We start from the raw sequence: 17,714 nt of genomic DNA, 5'->3' as shown, positions 1-17,714 counted from the left end.
TGCATTCAGTCAGTCATTCAACAAGTATTTAGTGAGCATAAAGCATGCACCAGGCGCCGAGGTTGTCAGCTTTGGGGATTCGAATACACATCAGGGAGTCTAGCCGGGGTCAGGTGAATGGGCGGAATATTGCCTGGAAGCACAAATAATTTGCTCTCTTTCAGGGTCTTGGAAAAACAGAGGGTTCATTTCTGTCTGTAAGTATCAGAGAAAGCATGAGAGAGACACTGAGAGAAAAGCCAAGGCAGCGAAGGAAAGGAAGGAAAGGAGGGGAAGAGGAAGGAGAGGGGATGGAACAGCAGCAGTGGTGGCTGCGCCTGGGATGCCGTGGCCCTGGCCCAATGCTGACAAAACTGCAGCAGAGGAAGGCCAGGCCTCTGCAGAGCCCTCCTTTGCTCCTGGGCTGAGGGAGGGCTTGGCAGGCGTCTCTGTGTCATCAAGAGGCAGCCGTGGCTTCCCTGGTGGCGCAGTGGTTGGGAGTCCGCCTGCCGATGCGGGGGACACGGGTTCGTGCCCCGGTCCGGGAGGATCCCACACGCCGCGGAGCGGCTGGGCCGTACACAGACCCTGCGCGTCCAGAGGCTGTGCTCCGCGGCGGGAGGGGCCACAGCAGTGAGAGGCCCGCGTACGGCAAAAAAAAAAAAAAAAAAAAAGAGGCAGCCGTTTCCTACCCATGAAGCCTTTTCTTTCATGCCTTCTCATGCTGTGTGCAGCCCACGTAGAAAACTGGGGAAGTCAATTCCAGGCTGTCTAATCAGGCTTGGCTGCATCGTGACAACGCTGCTCGTTTTAACTCCCCCCGCACGTTGTGGCATTTGAGAAGGAGAAAGAGTCACGAGGGGGAAATTGAGACTTGCACATTTAACTTGTACTCCCTCGCCACGGCTCCCTGCCCGGGAACTGATCATTCCACACCCTCCGGTTTAGGGCTTTACGCAGATGGCGAGGTGGTGGCTGCTTTAATCCCAGGCAGGGACAGTCAATTGGCTTCTCACTGAGGGACAATTTCTTTTAAGCAGCGGACAGACTGGAGTCGTTTTTGACCAGGCGGGTAGCACAAAGACTGCTCAGAACCATTCATCTTGACTGCTGGAAAAACAGCAGAAAGCAAGCCTGTCTTACCACCCAGAAGTCACAGGATGCCTTCTAGAAAGGACACTGACACTTCCTTCCGTGACGTGTCACACGCGCAGCCGAATCCTTAGCACGTCATACACATTTTTCTGCCTAGCTCTTGCCTGAGGCCCAATTTTAGATACAAATGATAGGAACCATGGCCGCTCTTTAGTTCCAGGAGCAGCAGTTCCTGAAAACTTACCAAACGGGGTTATTAAATTCTGAGTGTTCAAACATCCATTTATTCAGACTCAATTTTAATTTCCTAATCATTTTGTACTTGGGCTACCTGGAATTTACTTTGGCCGAATTAACCTTTTTCTCCATAAAACAAGTTAACAGCATGAACTGAGTTTGAACAGAAAGGGTTAAAGTACTGGAATGAATTCACTCCTTTAGTAAGTGAACATCTGGGCACCTACTCCATGCCGGGCACTATCACACTAACGGTAGGCAATACAAGACAATGTCCCCCGAGGGACTCCCAGTCTAGTTGGGTGTGAATGTGAGAGGGGACCTTAGCACATAACAGCTGCAGCAGGAAGAAACATGTCATGGCCTTTGAATACAAGTGACAGAGATTCTAGACAGGATGTTACAAAACAAATATTCTACTGAAAGAAGGTTGAAGAGCACACACCTTAGAGGTGATGCAGGCATAGGTTCATGCCCTGGTTTTGTTATTCTCTTGGTCTGTGATTTGGCTTAGCACTCTGTTTCTTTTTCTGAAAAATGAGAGAAATGCCTACCTCACGGGGGCAATTTCGCTCCCCGTCCTAAGGGACATTAAGCAATGTTTGGAGACATTTTTGGTTGTCACAACGCAGGGTGGGTACTATTGGCATCTAGTGGGTAGAGGCCAGGGATGCCACCAAACATGACACAACATGCAGGACAGCCCCCCACAAGAAATGTCAGGAGTGTCGAGGGTGAGAAACACATGGTGTGTACAAAGTCCCCAGTGCAGTGGGAGCTATTATTATTACTAACGATAGCACGTTACCAACTTAATTTAAGACACTGAGCACTGGACACGCTGGATGTAGTCGGACAGACTTGCGCTCTACTTCCGGCTATGTCACGTAGTAAGTCTGTGACCTTGGGCAAGTTCCTGACCATTCTGAACCACGTCTATAAACAGAAATGATAATCCCGATCTTCAGAGGCAACCATAAAGACAGTGAGTTGACTCAGATGGGGCACCTGGCACAAAGCGGCATCCAGAAAATGTCCTTCCCTTTGTTGTCCCCACACCTTGCTCATGCCCTCTGCTCTCAGCCCCTTTCTTCCAAGGCCAAGTGTTGGTTGGTTGGTTTTTAAATGAAATACTCTCTGAAGAGTGGCTCTGCATATTTCCCCAAGGAGTATGAAAAAGCTCACTGAAAAAGAAAACTCATTAATTGTTTGTGACTAATCTGAGCTCACTGAGACCCTTGTAAGTACCTGGGAGGACCCCTCCTTGAAGTATTCCTGAGATGATTTCTAATCTGCAGGTACCATCTTTCTCCTGGAGGAGGCACTGCAGTCCCATTTTTCAAAACCTGCAGCAGCTCCTATTTCCAAAGCCAGCAAAATGACAAGCATTTCACTTCAGCACTTTCATTTGATTTTGGAGACTTCAAGGGATCTCTACCCCCTCCCCAGCCACTTTTAACTACCAAATATGTCCAGTTTGCAATTTCTGATCTTTCTCTGAAGAGAATCAGTTAAAGAAATATTTAAAGAGTCAAGCTGCCATTCTCTTACTATCAAGGAAAAGTAAAACAATGCATTTCAGACACCATTTTACTGAGCATTTTGAACGGGCCTGATGGCCAAAAAAAGAGGCATCTCATCTTTTTAGTAATCTTTTGTACACAGACTGTGTACTATTGAAGTCTGGTCCGGAAACTAAAACAAGATCCATATCGATCTAAACATCCAGAAGTGCCTTTGTGTCTGCTCCATGACATCCTGTCCTGGCTTATCCCCATTCACATCCAACCTCCCCATCTTATTATTCTCCAGGAGTGTTTTCTCCCTCTTTCTGATGTTACTTAATTTGACAATTAAGTCATGTCTACTTTGTAATAAGAGTGAAACAGGTAGGCAGTCAGTAATAAATACAGGTGCCGCATAACATGGCAGCTTGGAGACTGGGAAATGGCCACCTTAGGGGAAGCCATGAACTTGGCAATGAGGAAACAGAGGCTTATTTAGAGTTTTATGGCATGTTTTAAATCCCATCTTTTAACTAGAACCTACTTGTAGTAATAATATTAACAAGCCCTTGCCCTTGATTTTTAAGAATTCCACCATACTTCTGTGTTCATTCTCTTTCAAGGCTCACAACAGTTCTATGAGACAGGTAGGGCAGGAATTGAATTTGCAGTTCATTCTTATGTGACTTCCAGCTTCACCCAGGGTGGAAGATTGTGGGATGTATCGTCATGTCCCTCAAGAGGAAGTTTGTTCTAAGACTAATTATTAAGTCTAGTCAAGTCCATCTGTAGAAAATGAGTGTGATCCCTTTTAATCAGAAAAGTAGGACCACCAATGCAGTGTGCGGCAGGTGCCAAGGAGGGGTGAGTTACAAACTGTGCTGTGGTCCAGGACAGGTAATGGCTCTGCTTATACCCAGAGGGACTTCTCTCACTGACAGAGAAAGAGAGCTAGGATTAAGCTACCCACTTAGATCTATACATATATTTCAAAGGAAAGGTACTATCTCAATTTCCATTTCTATTTACTGTTTTCTTGCTGCCTAATTAAAAAAACATACTGTATCATTTATACACACACACACATTTGATCATGAAATTTGAAAATCTGGTTGAAATGTCTTAATTTCAGAAAGACCAGGTGGCAAACCAATGGGCCTGGGGAAAACTTCACTCTAAGATAGTCCCAAATCATCACCCTAAAGGTCAACTCTTCTGGAAAGCTCTCCATTGTCAGCAACAGCCAAGAAATGGCATCCCAGATTCCCTGCAGAATTATATATGAAGTCTACTTCTGGTTGTCTGTCAGGGGAGAGACAACCTGGGAGCCAGTCTGAGCCAAATCCAATCCAATTATGGGCCAATTATAGACCTGCTTCCACGGCCAGGAGCAGGCTACACCACCAAGCTGCTCTTAGAGCCCCTGGCTGGCAGGAAATCCCAGTGCATGGGAAGAGCACGTGGCCCAGATAAGACAAAACAGCTGATAACGCTCAGAGACCAGAACAGATGGCAAATGCAGCTGCATTAGAATGACCCCGAACCTCCCCACCATCTCACTGCCATCCCTTCATAATTGACTGCAGACTCTGTTTTCTCCTGGCAGGCACCCTTTCTCACTAGGTGATCAAATTATGAAATGCCAAGAGGTGATGGGCAGGGCTTCGCTCCTGTACTCAGGGTCAACCTGCTGCAATCCTACAGTCCTGGCCATGGTGCTAAATAGAAATGTGGTGCCTGGATACCCACCATCACTGCTGACAACCTCGCTGAACATGTAGGAGTTAAAATGCCAAGAAACTTGAGTTAGAAATTTGCATTAGGTAAAAATAAAGCACTGTTAAAAATCACAACTTTGCAAATTTTGGCTGGCACTTCCAACCGACCGAGATCATTTCAGGTCCACATTCCAGCATCCAACAGTGTAGTTATCCCTCCAGGCTGGCTTTGCACCTCTGATCTGTTAATTTGAGAAGCAAGCTCGTCCCTGTATTTAACTGAGGTCTTGAGGAGAGTGGGGACAAGGCAGCACCAAGGACAGCATCCTGTGGGCTGTGGCAATGGAAACTCTTTGGATTGGCCTAGAGTAGTGGTTCTCAAACTTTCTCATACATCAGCATCATCTGGAGGGCTTCCTGAGACTTAGATTGCTGGGCCTCACCTCCAGTTTCTGATTCAGTAGGCCTGGGGTGGGCCCGAGAATATGCATTTCTGACAAGTTCCCATGGACTGTCGCTGCTGGTTTAGGGGCCACACTTTTAGAACCACTGACCTAGAGCCATCAATCTAGATTGCTTAGGTCTGGACATTCCAAATCCCCTAACTATCCCATTATCTGGTCCACGGTCTTACAGCTAGTATCCAAAGGTATAGTGAGCAACTAGGCCAAATTTGCTTGCTGAAATTCAGATACATAACGCATCAATGAAGCAACAATCATTAGTGCTTATAATAGTGCTTCCAAGGGTCAGGCACTGTCCCAAGCACTTTACCTTGTAATTCTTAAATGAGTTAGTGTACATAAGAGCTCCGTTTTACAGGTGAGAAAACTGAGGCACAGAGAAGCTACATGACCTCCCCAAGGTGGCACAGCTAGACGGTGGGGCAGCCAGAATTCAAATCCAGGCTGCCTGACTCTGAACCATTGCCCCAGGCTGATTCTCCATGTGGCAGATAAAGTTCCATGGGGGTGAAATGTACTGTGTAAACTATGAGGGATAATCCTAATAATAATGCATGAGGAATGCTAGTGTCATCAACTTACCTACCAGTCACTTAATCTCACTGATACAATATTAATTTCTGTAACTGTTAACTTCTAACACTGCTACAGTCCAAGGGTTGGCAAACCAGGGCCCAAATGTACCGTACAACCTGGTTTTCTTTTTAAACTTTTTATTGAGATAATTTTAGATTCACATGCCATTGTAAGAAATAATACAGAGACCTCCGGATGCAGCGGTTGGGAAGAAAGAAGAGGAGTCACTTTTCCAATCTCTGTAGAAATATTTCTAAGGAAGGCCTTGCCAAGTTTCAAATATATGCAGAGACCAAAAAGCCAGGTTTGATCATCTTCATTCAAGCATACTGTTATGGATGTCCAGGTAGTGGAAATAAAACACAGAAGACATTCTAAATTTGAACATCTTTCAAGTCCAATACAAGACAGGACCAGGATCCCAGCTACCTGGCTGATTGATAGGCAGTTGTATAGCTTTTCTCAAATATTATGGTGTAAGAACTGAAGCCAGTTTCTGAACAACTGAGTTGTCCAGCCTTGGGCTCTGGGTGAGAATCACTTATTTTTATTCTAGTTATCTTAGTCCTGGAGTCAGGCAGCAGCAAGTTGTTGGGTACGGTTAGACCATCCACAGTGCTGACTGCACACCAAGATCACCTGGACTTGCCCAAGCCCCACCCCGACCCATAATTCCTTGAGGGAAGGGTATGTTTCACAAGACCTCTGGGTGAGTCTAATGTGCAACTCAGGTCAGAAGGACTCAGTTAGAGAATGTTTCTCAGATCCTCCACGGACAAACCAAACTGAAATCCTTCTTGTTTGGAAAAGTATTTCTTCGGCTGAATATCAAGGTGGCTGGGATGAAAGTCTCTAACTATGGAAAAAAGCCACACGCTCTTGGAAAGCCATGCAGCATATATGTACATTTATTCAGAGGGTGATCCAGTGGTGAGCCACAGCCTCTGTTTGGGACAGGACATGGGGAAGAGATACTAAGTTATCCGGACTGCCACATGAGTCCAAAAAATAGCTTAGAAGGGCTTAGAAGGGGCTGAAGACACGCTGGTTCCCCTAGTAAGTGTGCTGTGCCTTGTTAGTGTCATGATGTGTGTCTATCCCAAGATACGTAGAGACATATTCTCACAGGTCAGGGCACCACCACTGCCACTTGGTCTAACCAAGGTCCAGGCCCACGCAGAGGTCCTTTCTATACCCCCTTGCTTTACAGATATGTCCCCCGCCCTGGAGAGTCACTTGAGTTTAACCACGAAATCAGCAACTTTTAACCCCTATCCCAATTCATCTCACACTAAAAACTGCTAGGGGTGTTGTTCCCTCCAAATAATCCCAGTTGCACCCTTTGGAGTGACTCATTAAGAACAGAGCCCAGGTGAGTCCCCATTCCACTGAAGTTTCTTTTAACAAGTTCAGTGTCTGGGTGTAGACATAATATAAGTGGGATACGTTTTTGGTACGTTGTGCTAAGGACTAATTGCTGGGTGCTGAACTATCGCACTGTAAGCTTTGGTTCAAGGTCAGCCAGCTGTGTTGGCCTGCTTCCACAAAGTTGAATTCATGAGTTCTCAGGACGCCATGTCTCTAGAGACTGGCTACTCATCTTTTTAGAAATGCCTGAAGCAATACAGTCCTACCCTGCAGCTAGGATCTGGTTTTTGACATAAATGAAATGCCAACTTTTCAGGATTCCCAGAAATAACACCTATTCATTGACATATAAAATATAAGAGCTGGACTTGGCTTAAGGCAACCGTATTAGTTATATATTGCTGTATAACAAATTACCCCAAACCTAGCAGCTTAAAACAATAATATTATCTCAGAGTTTCTGTGGGTCAGGAATTCAGAAGTGGCTGAGCTGCATGACTCTGGCTGGCATCCCTCATGAGGTTGCCGTCAAGATACTGGCTGGGACTGCAGTCATCTAAACCCTTGACTAAGACTAGAAGATCCACTTTTAATCTGGCGCACTCATCTTAAAGGTGATCAGCTAGCTGATTGGTGATGACTGTTGTCAGGAGGCCTTGGTGCCACTAGGCTGCTTGAGTTCCCTCACAACATGACAGGTGGCTTCCCCCAGAGTCAGTGACCCAAGAGAGAGCAAGGCTGAAGCTGCATTGGTTTTTATGACCCAGTCTCGGAAGTCACACTCTGTCATTTCTGTAATATGCTATTGGTTACACAAGTCAGCTTTACTTGGTGTTGGACAGGTCTATACAAGGGTATGAATGCCAGGTGGCAAGACGCACTGGGGGCCATCTGGGAGGGTGCCTACACAGCAGCCTACCCCTCTTTCTTTTTTCTTTTTCTTTTTTTACAGATGAGAAAACTGAGGTCTGGAGAAGTGAGGTTTTGCCCAAAGTCACATAGCCTTAACATTTCAGTATTTGCTTTTCTTTTAACCTTACTGATCCTCACCATCCACAAGTTCTTGTATTTATTTAAAACACCAAATGTTGTTTATCTTTGGAGAGATTAGAAAGATTATTTCCAAATGTGAAGCCAGTTTCCATGATGTTTTTAACAGCAGAAGCTTTTATAAACCAGACAACATATAAGCAAAGTGCAAACTCTGAGCACTTGGGAAACGTTTTTCTTCACTTCCTTGAGTCATTAGGGAGGAGGTGCTCCAAAAAGAAGGAGAAGAAAGTGGAACCTCTTAAGGAGGGCAAATCCAGAAGTAAACTAAAAAGTCAGGGTTGGAGGGTTAAATCTTAGCTTGTATACTACTCCCTCTCCTCGCTTTGTTCTCCTATTGTGATAGTTTTCCTGTTCTCTCTTGATTTCCGAGGGTGAAAAAAAGCAGAGAGCAACACCAAAAATCAATGGAAAGGCCACCCTCCTTAGGAGTTGCTGTTTCATTAATCCCAAGTGAAAGACAGTGATCAGCCATAGGGACTCCCTAGGAGAAGCACAGAATTTTTTTCGGTAAAAACTTATGTTTCTGAAAACACATACACACAGGTTTTTAGGCACAAAACTCAAAACTGTAATAAATACTATCAGTTCTTTTCCTTTCAGGATCCTCTTTGAAACAGCCATCTTCTAAGAAGGACAACAACCAGAAAGAAACCTCTTATTCTCTATCCTTTTTCAAACAGTTAAAAAACAACAAGGCTTGTCACTCTGATCAATGTAACTAGCAGGAACAGGGCGACTTTCTCCCTGCCTGACCTATTTCGCCTAATGGGGCCACTTCTTCGCCCTCTGACAAGCTACCTTCTCTCCTGAGTTCCATTTATAGTAGGGCTTTATTAATGGTTAAATCGTTAGGAATGGGTCCTTCTTCCTCCCAAGGCTTATTTCCCCTGTTCAATAAATTAAGCCATGGGATCGGAAAAACTGTCCATTTCTGCTTTGTTTAAGCTCAGATTCTTCCTAGCCCACAAAATACTGCGCACTGCCAGGTGAGAGCCCACCCGGCAGTCTGTGGTCACGTGTGATTTGTCTCGTATTTAGTTCTCCAAATAAAGTGGGAGGCCCGTGGGAATTTTTCTAAGCCCCTGCTGGAAGTCTGAGATCTGGAGCAGAGATCCTTCGGTGGGGAGTCCCTGGGCCCTTGCTGATGGTGAGGGGCTGCCTTTCTCAATCCTCAGGCGAGAGCCCTTGGATAAGTGCTGTGAGTTTCTGAAATGTTTGACCCCTCTTTCACCTTGAAAGAAGGTTTGCAAACTCCATTCATCCACCATGCTTGTTGCTGCCATGAACATGACCTCAACGAACAATCGGAGCATTAATAGCCCACAGCTGTCAGAGTGACCTGTGCCCTTCACTCCTTAAAGCCTTTTCTCCCTCGTTTTTCCTCACCAGAGCCCTGCAGTAAACAGGTTTTTTAAAAAAGTAAAAACACAAAAGTGATCATGTCACTGCCCTGCAGAACAGGCCTCAGTGGCTCCACACGGCCCCCAGGGCCTGCACCAGCTGACTCAGACTCACCAGGTTCTCCCAACTGGCATTTCTGCCCACTCAGGGCATCCCTTGCTCCAAGCCACTTCAGGGAGGTGTCATGCTGACTCTAGGCCTTTATACATGCTCAGAACATTATATTCCAATCTCTCTCCTCCCCTACCCATGAGCGGGCTAACTCCTACCCATCATTCAGGTCTCAGTTTAAATACAACTTTGGAAAAGCCTTTCCATAGCCCCTTAAACTGGATAAAGCATCCACAGCTGCCTTTGTCCCATCACAGCTGCACCCATCACCATGGAGGAATGGACTGCCATCACTTATTTTCTTGTCTGACTTTCCTTCTAGATGTTCAGTTCCATGAAGGGGGATAACTTACCCACTAGTGTATCCACAGTGCCTACTTAATACATTTTCTGGCATATAATGTAACCAAAATAAAACCAGGCATCTGGTTTCCACCTTTAAGACCATTTAAGCACATTTAAGCACAGAGCCTCCTCCAAAAGAAACATAAATTGATCATCGAAAGCGGTGTCAAAAAGGAATGCAAATCTTCACCTACGATTAACACTGTAAAGTGACCTAAACATTCTTGATTCATTATCAGCCTGAAAGTCCTTCATCCTAGAGACTTCTTATCCCAAATGTCTTTTCATCCTTTCCCCAGAATCCGGTTATCCGATTGCCCCAGCCCTTCTTTTTTCTGTAATTTCAACTCAATTCACTGCTTTCAGTGCTCTCCGCCCATTTAGACCTCCACCAACCATCAGTGCCACAAAGAGCCTGACGCCAAGACAACAAAGACTCAGTCTTGCTTGGACGGCAGAGGAGGAGGGCAGGCACGTCGACCTACAAGCTTTTTTGGGTCTTCAGCTTGGAGTAATAGTAGCAGTTCACATTTATCGAGCATTTACTATGTGGGAAGCACTCTGCTGAACACTTTAATATGTTATTCTCACAACATCCCTGGGAGTTTGGTACTGTTACTTTCCTGTACTTAATAGAACACTTACCCAAGGTGAAGCAGCTAGAAAGTAGGATTGCTGGGATCTGAAAGCAGAGTCTGCACTACAATGTCTCCCAACAGAAGGCACTCAGTAAACAGTTGAATTTATAGACAGGGTCCACCTGGGAAGCAGCTTGGAGGCTGGCAAGGCAAAGGGTGTTGAAGCAATTTCTCTGATGAATTCATTGCCAGCACATGTCAAAGCTTTACTTCAAAGCTGCTTAAAGAGGCTTCAAAAAGCCAGTTCAAAAACGTGGAATAGGAAAAAATGTGGTTAGACAACACTGTTAGACTGGGTACAAGTGGTCTTTAAACTCTGTCACAAGGCTAATTTAGTGAGGCAGGTAAATCTAATTTCCCACAAGGGGATCTTAATCTCATTAAAGTTGATCAGAAAAAAATCACTCATATGTTTTATCAGAAATGCTTCTCAGAAGGGACCACTCATCACACCAGAGCAGACAGCCTTCCAGCTCAGGTTTGGGATCATTTTTGTTCACAGAACCAGCCCTCTCTAGAGTGGGGTTTCTCACCCTCAGCACTATTGACATTTGGGCCAGATAACTCTTTGGAGTGGGGGTTGTCCTGGGGCCTATAGGCTGTTTAGCACATCCCTGGCCCTACCCACTAGATGTCAGTGGCACTCCCTCCTCTTGGTTTTAATAACCAAAAATGTCTCCACATATCACCAAATGGCCCCTGGGGGGCAAAATACCATCCCTTTCGTTGAGAATCACTGCTCTAGACCCTCGATTCTCAAAGTGTAGTCCATGGGCCAACAGCAACAGCATCCCTTGAGAGGTTGCTAGAAATGTACAACCTCAGGCCCCATCCCGGGCCTCCTGAGTCAGAATCTGCAGTTTAACAGGATCACCAAGTACTTCCTCTGGACATTAAAGTCTGAGAAGTGCTCCCAGGTCAGCGGTTCGCAACCTTGGCTGCACATCAGAAGCCTGGGAGCTTTAAAAAATACTGAGCCCACCCGCAGAGACGCTGATGTCATTGCTCTGGGGCAGCCTGGGCCTCCGAAGTTTTAATAACTCACCAGATGATTCTAATGTGTAGCCAAGTTTGAGCTCCTGTTCTGGGGGGTTTAAAAAAACTCACCCCCCTCCCCAACTTTAGGAGTGATTTACCACAGCTTCTAAATAAGACCCCACATCTCCAAGGCGATGCTTTTCTTTCCATGAACATCCTTCTTTTTTGACATCTTATCACTTTTAAGGTGATAAAATTAAAGGCCTTTGATGAAGGCTTCAAAAGGGACGATTTGGCCATAACTAACTTTAAGAATAACGGTTGGACTGATTTGGGGAAAAAAATGAAGGCATTGATTTAAGCTTGCCCAGATAGCTTTTTAAAGAAGAGCCATCAAAATCATCCCTCAAAATCTTGCTAATTAAAAATCAATTCCGTACTTGAAAAAAAAAAAAACCCAAACATTAAATGGTGAACTCTATCAAGAAAACTGTTTTGCATGAAGTGTACAATTTATAAAGAGCCCATGCAAATTGGGAAGCAAAACATTAACACCTTAATACATAAATAAAGGAAATGAACTCACAATTCACAGAAGTAGATGTATAATTAGTAGAGAAGCCATGAGAAAATATGCCTCACTAGTATTCAAAGGGGGATACTCAATGAAAAAAGAGTTAGCAATTTTTCTCTTGTAATATTCACAAAAATAAGTGGGAAAATGATCATGGAATGGACACTTTCTCATTCCCTCAACAGATATTGTCTTCTGTACAGCAGGCGCTATGCCAGTCTAGATGATGAGGGTGTGGGGCTTAGTAAATGGAGAAAGTTCCAGCCACTGTGGATTTGTATGTCCTCCAACCCACTTAGGCCTCGATGGACGCCATCCTAAAGAAAACGTGTGGGAGAAGGTGTGGGAGAAGTTTTGTTCACTTATGATAGCAAAATTGATTAAGAACCTGTGTCCAACAATAGGATTACGATTAATTCAACTCATATATCCACCTGATGGAATAGTATGCACACTATCTGTGCTATAATGAATGATAAATGAAAAAGAATACAAACAGTAAAAAACTGGATAAATGACTCAGTAATCAAGTAAATTTTGAAATGCTACATGATATCATCCTCACACCCAATATACACAATATATATTTGTATATTTAAAGCTCTGAGGAGCTCTAAAACGAAGAAAATGGTTTATCTGTGCTTAACCCCGTATTCCTCAATTTATCTGACCATGGAAAGATTTTTTTCCCTCCCCTCCCCTCCCTCTCTTCCAAAGGTGAAACTTGCTTTATCGTCTCTTGGAACTAGTATTTCTCAAACAAACAAACAAAACCTTGATGATATATTACTGGCATACAGGGTAGTATTTAAGAGTTATGTAAAAATAAGAGCCATACATGGGTATATACATACATAAAATAATTCATGAAGCTGTTCACTTAAGATTTGTGCATTTTACTCTCTAAAAATATTTTTAAAAACTCTACTAAATTCTGACAAGGCAAACATATCTTTTGAAATTAAAATTGGATGTTCATTAGAACAAGTACAAGAATGCCAAGTCAAATTATTTTTACATTACAGGTACATTTCTATGTATCAGTTGTTCATGCAAGGTGCCTCTAATACCGTCAACATGTAAAGATTTATTGTAGGGGCTAAGAGCTCCAGACAGGCTTTTAATCCTGGACCAGCCATTAACTAGCTGTGTGACCTTGGACCTTCACCTTGGATTCAACTCCTCTGGATTTTAATTTCCTAATTTCTCTCTCTCTCTCTTTTTTTTGGCCGTGCTGCGCAGCTTGTGGGATCTTAGTTCCCTGGCCAGGGGCAGAACCCGGGCCCTCGGCAGTGAAAGCGTGGAGTCCTAACCAGTGGACCGCCAGGGAATTCCCTAATTTCCTAATTTATAAAAGGAGGAGCAATAAGAAAACTCAAGTTCCATTCAATCTTTGAAAACAGTTTTACTATTTTAGAGGATTATAAAGCTTTTATATCTGCCTGATGGTGTACCAATGGCCAGGTTTTTAATTTGAATACTGAGACTATGGACCACTGACTTCCATAATTGTTACTGTAAAAATAAACAAACAAAATGTCAATCAGCTCTAAGGGAATCTCTGTGACAATGTGCTTTCCAGGATGCCTTATTAGAGAGAGACAGGGAGGCCTACATTTATTTCATATGTTAACTTTATGTCAAGAAACTGCTTTTCCGTTTGGATGTCCCAGGACCTCTGACTGCCAGAGACCGTGCCAGACAGTTCTAAGAGGATACTGGGTATTTCTGATGTAAGCGCCATTGTCCCTAGGTCTCAAATGCTCAAGCCTAAACAACATAGAAGGGTTTTGCCATCTTTGGAACCTCTTGTTAAGACAGCAGTCTACTCGACTTGTTCATTACTTTGTCTACCTCTGTGCGTTATCGAGCTCTGCTTTACTAGGGAGTCTCGGGCCAGTGTTTCTCCAGTAAAATCTGTGGCCCCTTTAGAAACAGGGTGGTCTGTGCTCTGACAGATGGAGAAATTGACCACAAAACTAGCAGCCACCAGTGGTGACTGGTCTTGGATTATACCCCTTATTCCACCAAGATCTCCCCAAACAAATTCAATGTTGTCTCACCTGCCGAACCCTGACTTGATATCCAAGGCAACAAACTCTCAGTACAGTAGGATTAAAAAACCCCTTTTGAGCTTATTTTTAATGATTTGACCTGGACATGCAATTTGCCTTCTCCTTAAGGTTACTCAAATTCTCCTCACCCAGCACGTAACACTGTTGACTCTGGATTTTAGGTGCAGAATTTTACCCCCAAAATGTCCTGCTCTTTGTGTCTTTCTGCTCTTCCCTGCTTTTACTAGTTATTGGTAGAAACATTTCCATTTTTATTTTAGCCACCAAAGGCTTCATGACGCACAAAACCCAATTTGGGTGGATATTTTGCAGTTTAAGAAAAAAGTTTTAGAAGTTTTTACTTAGAGCTTTGTTTCTTTTACTCTATGAGTGGCTGGTGGGGATAAAATAGTCTTGGGTTTGGAGTTATCCGGGTGCAGTTTCACGCCGTGCACTTCCTGGGTCCCCGACCTTGGCGTGGAGGTGTGCTAGGAGCTCTAGGGGACTCCACAAATGCCCTCTAACAAACTCCAGAGCTTCAACCAGTTTGCTCTGGGTGCCTGGTCAGTCATTGCATACGGAACCAGATGGAACACGAGGCACGGCCTTTCTCTCGATTACGTTTGAGTGCCACTGTGTTTATGGCTCTATGATTTAGCACCATGTAGGAAGAAGTAATCATTGCACCGCCCCCGAGTGTCTGGTGAAAGGACCAAATGCAGAGCAGTGCTGAGTGGACTCCATTTCCTAAATGATGTGTGTGGGGCTGCGGCAAGTATGAGTAACACAGCTATAAATGGGTCGGGGCAGGGCGTAAACATCACATGCTCCTCAGCCTGGACCTACAGTGACACACGGGAGATATCTCGCGTATCACCCTTGCACCAGCCAAGGTGTGCCTTTCCCAATGTAAACTTTTTTGCTTTGGGTACAAAAGGGGTGTGCGGTAGCTGGAGAGTGACTTTTCCGCAGGGGGCCTCGCATTCTCCATCATTCTCACCAATGTCCCCGACAGGAGAACAGGACACAGGAGAATAGCTGACAGCTGTTGTCTAGGCAGCAAAGCAGTGTGGCCTGGGATACCACCCAACACACTTGCATTCCAGCACCCCGACAAACAAGTGTGCTTTACAGCAGGGGCAATTTTAGCTCTGGATCCCTTCCCATTGTTCCCATTTTTAAATTTGAGCCCTCACCCAGGTCTCTGAGTTCCTGGATTCTGGTATTCCGGTAACATAAAGGTGTTCTGAGAACACCCGGAGTCCCACCAGGCCAAGGACGGAGACTCTGGTCCTCTCGGGGCCTTGCACTCCTGGAAGGACCATCTGTGACCTTGGCCATCAGCAGTGTCCTGTGTCCAGGGCTGCTGGGCCCTCTCAAATTCTCCTGGGATCTGGGAGGGAGAGGGGAAGCTGGGGGAGGGAAGGGTGGTCTGCAGAACAACAACTGCAGTGACTCCTCTGTTCCATCAGCTGCCTCCTGCCCAGTTCCTTCTACAAGGAAGACCAGGGCTCACTTTGTAGATTAAATGAGGTCACTGTGTAAAGTCAGTGGTTCCTCCATCCCCATATGAAGCACAGTTCCCCTGGGGCTAGTACTGCATAAAGAACTGTGCATTTGCTTTTCCTAAATAATATGGTGATCTCAGTGGCCATGGTGGTCTGGGCAAACTGCATCAAGGTTTCCTTATGTTTCCAAAACTGTCTTAAAGTCAGAGAGGTCCACAAGCCGAAGCCGGTCATGAGGGGCATCTTAGGGTTTTTAAACAGTCACTGGAGGGTCACTGCAAATGGCTCATCCTCTCTTTCTCAGTATAGCTATAATTCCACCGATGTGAGACAGACGTGTGGGGGTCAAAGTCCGCATATCAAGCCTGTGATAGAAATGGTTCCTATTTCTGGTTGCAGATGAGGCTTCACAGTCTGGACACTTCTTGGAGAGAAATGCCACCTCACAGAACAGGCTTCAGTGACAATTTACTATGAATCATCACCCCTTCCGTGCTGCTCAGAGAAGCCCAAGGAATGTCTCGGTTTCAAGGGCAGCTTGTGCTGGGCCTCTCACTCGGCCAGACAGACCGGCCATATGTCACCCAGCACAGTGACCACAGCAGTAAAATGGCTTGGGCACACGCTGGCCATGATGGGGCTACGGCTGGGGCCTAGGACAGGTGTGACAGCACAGTGGGGACGCAGCGCAGCTCATCAACACTGCCGGTTTCCTGCATCTTCGGTCCCTCGCCCACTCCTGCTACCTCACCAGCACTCCGATCCCACTTCTTGTCCTGCTCTCACCCCTCCAGCACTCCACCTCACCAATCCCTAGGCTCCCGCTTTGTGTCAGGTGCCAGATAGGAAATGGGATGCAAAAACGAATAGGGCATGTTCATACCCTTCAGAAGGTCACGGCCTAGAGGCGGGACAGCTATGGCGGGAAAGAGATGAGCCGGGAGAGAGGATGCATATAGGCAATTAATTACACCACAGCCTATGATGTGGAGAGCCATGGGGGGAGGGGAGGATTTTAGTCTAAAGTTATCAGGCAAGAGGGAGTGGCCTGAAGGCTTGAATCACGTTACACAAGCAGTGAGTGTCCAACAAACTCGGTTCAGGTTGCGCGAGGGAGAAACAGACTGGCATGGGGAGGCGGGCGCCCTGGTGACGCTGGGAAGCTGCTGGTCAACAAAGTACATTTCAGCCAGGAAATCCTGGGCTGGGAAGGAGATGGTATCTTGCTTCTTCCTGGTGAATGACCTGGACTAAAAACTGAGTTTCTAACAAAGAGAAATAAATGCTAGAAAAAATACGTGACCCAGTGCTGATGGCTGTTGGTAACATTTTCAGTTCTGCAGTCAATGATGCCTTCCTACCTTCCCCTCCAGTTCAAAAACCATCCAAACCTTCCCGTTAGTGGAGTGGAAGGAGCCCTACAGTCAGGACACAGGAATTCAAATCCCAGCTTTTCTCTTTACCAGCTATGAGACTTTGGGCTACTCACTTGGCTCTTTGAACCTCTAGGTGTTTCATCTCAACAATGAGTATAATACAACCTGCATCACAGCAATGCTATGTAACTGTTAAGTGATGCAACAGGCTTTGTAATCTCTAAAGAAATACACAGGAAAGCAAAACTTTCTAAAAGACTTCTGCTGCAGAATTCTCCTCGGGGCTCAGTGGCCACAATTGCGTCACATGGCTGCCCCAAGCCATGAGAGAGACTGGGAAAGAGAGTATTTGGCTACCAGCCTTTGGAGTAGAGAAAAGCAAGGGCGAAGGGGATTGTGAATGGATATGGAGAGAGCCAAGTCATAGTGACTGCCGCAGCGGGGGTGGGGGGATCCTTGTCTGTGGAGTTTTGTTTCTACAGCCATTGGTACTAAAAAAAGTAAGCATTCTATTTCTTAGAAAAGATTCAGCCCATCCACATAAGTAAAGCATGCAAGAAAAGGCAGCAAAGAATAATGGAAAACAAATGGGTGAATAGTGTTCAACCATCTCGGCACTGCAAGAGCCTTTAAAAGAAATGGCACCGTATCAATTAGCTATGGCTGCATAACCAACCATTGCCAAATCCAATGCCCTAAAACAAAAGCATTTATTACTCTGGCTCATGTGTTTG

At 45.2% G+C, this 17,714-nt stretch overlaps 1 protein-coding gene across 1 annotated transcript in view; it reads left to right on the top strand.

Annotated features, from left to right (window-relative positions):
• SMPX (small muscle protein X-linked) overlaps positions 1-17,714 on the top strand; it is a 52,593-nt gene that overhangs the window by 33,798 nt on the left and 1,081 nt on the right. The gene's annotated exons all lie outside the window — the stretch shown is intronic.

This window comes from Phocoena sinus, chromosome X (assembly GCF_008692025.1).
Source record: "Phocoena sinus isolate mPhoSin1 chromosome X, mPhoSin1.pri, whole genome shotgun sequence".
NCBI classification, from domain to species: Eukaryota; Metazoa; Chordata; class Mammalia; order Artiodactyla; family Phocoenidae; genus Phocoena; species Phocoena sinus.
Note: the sequence above shows the minus strand (reverse complement) of the source record. Positions and strands in the feature narration are given on the sequence as shown.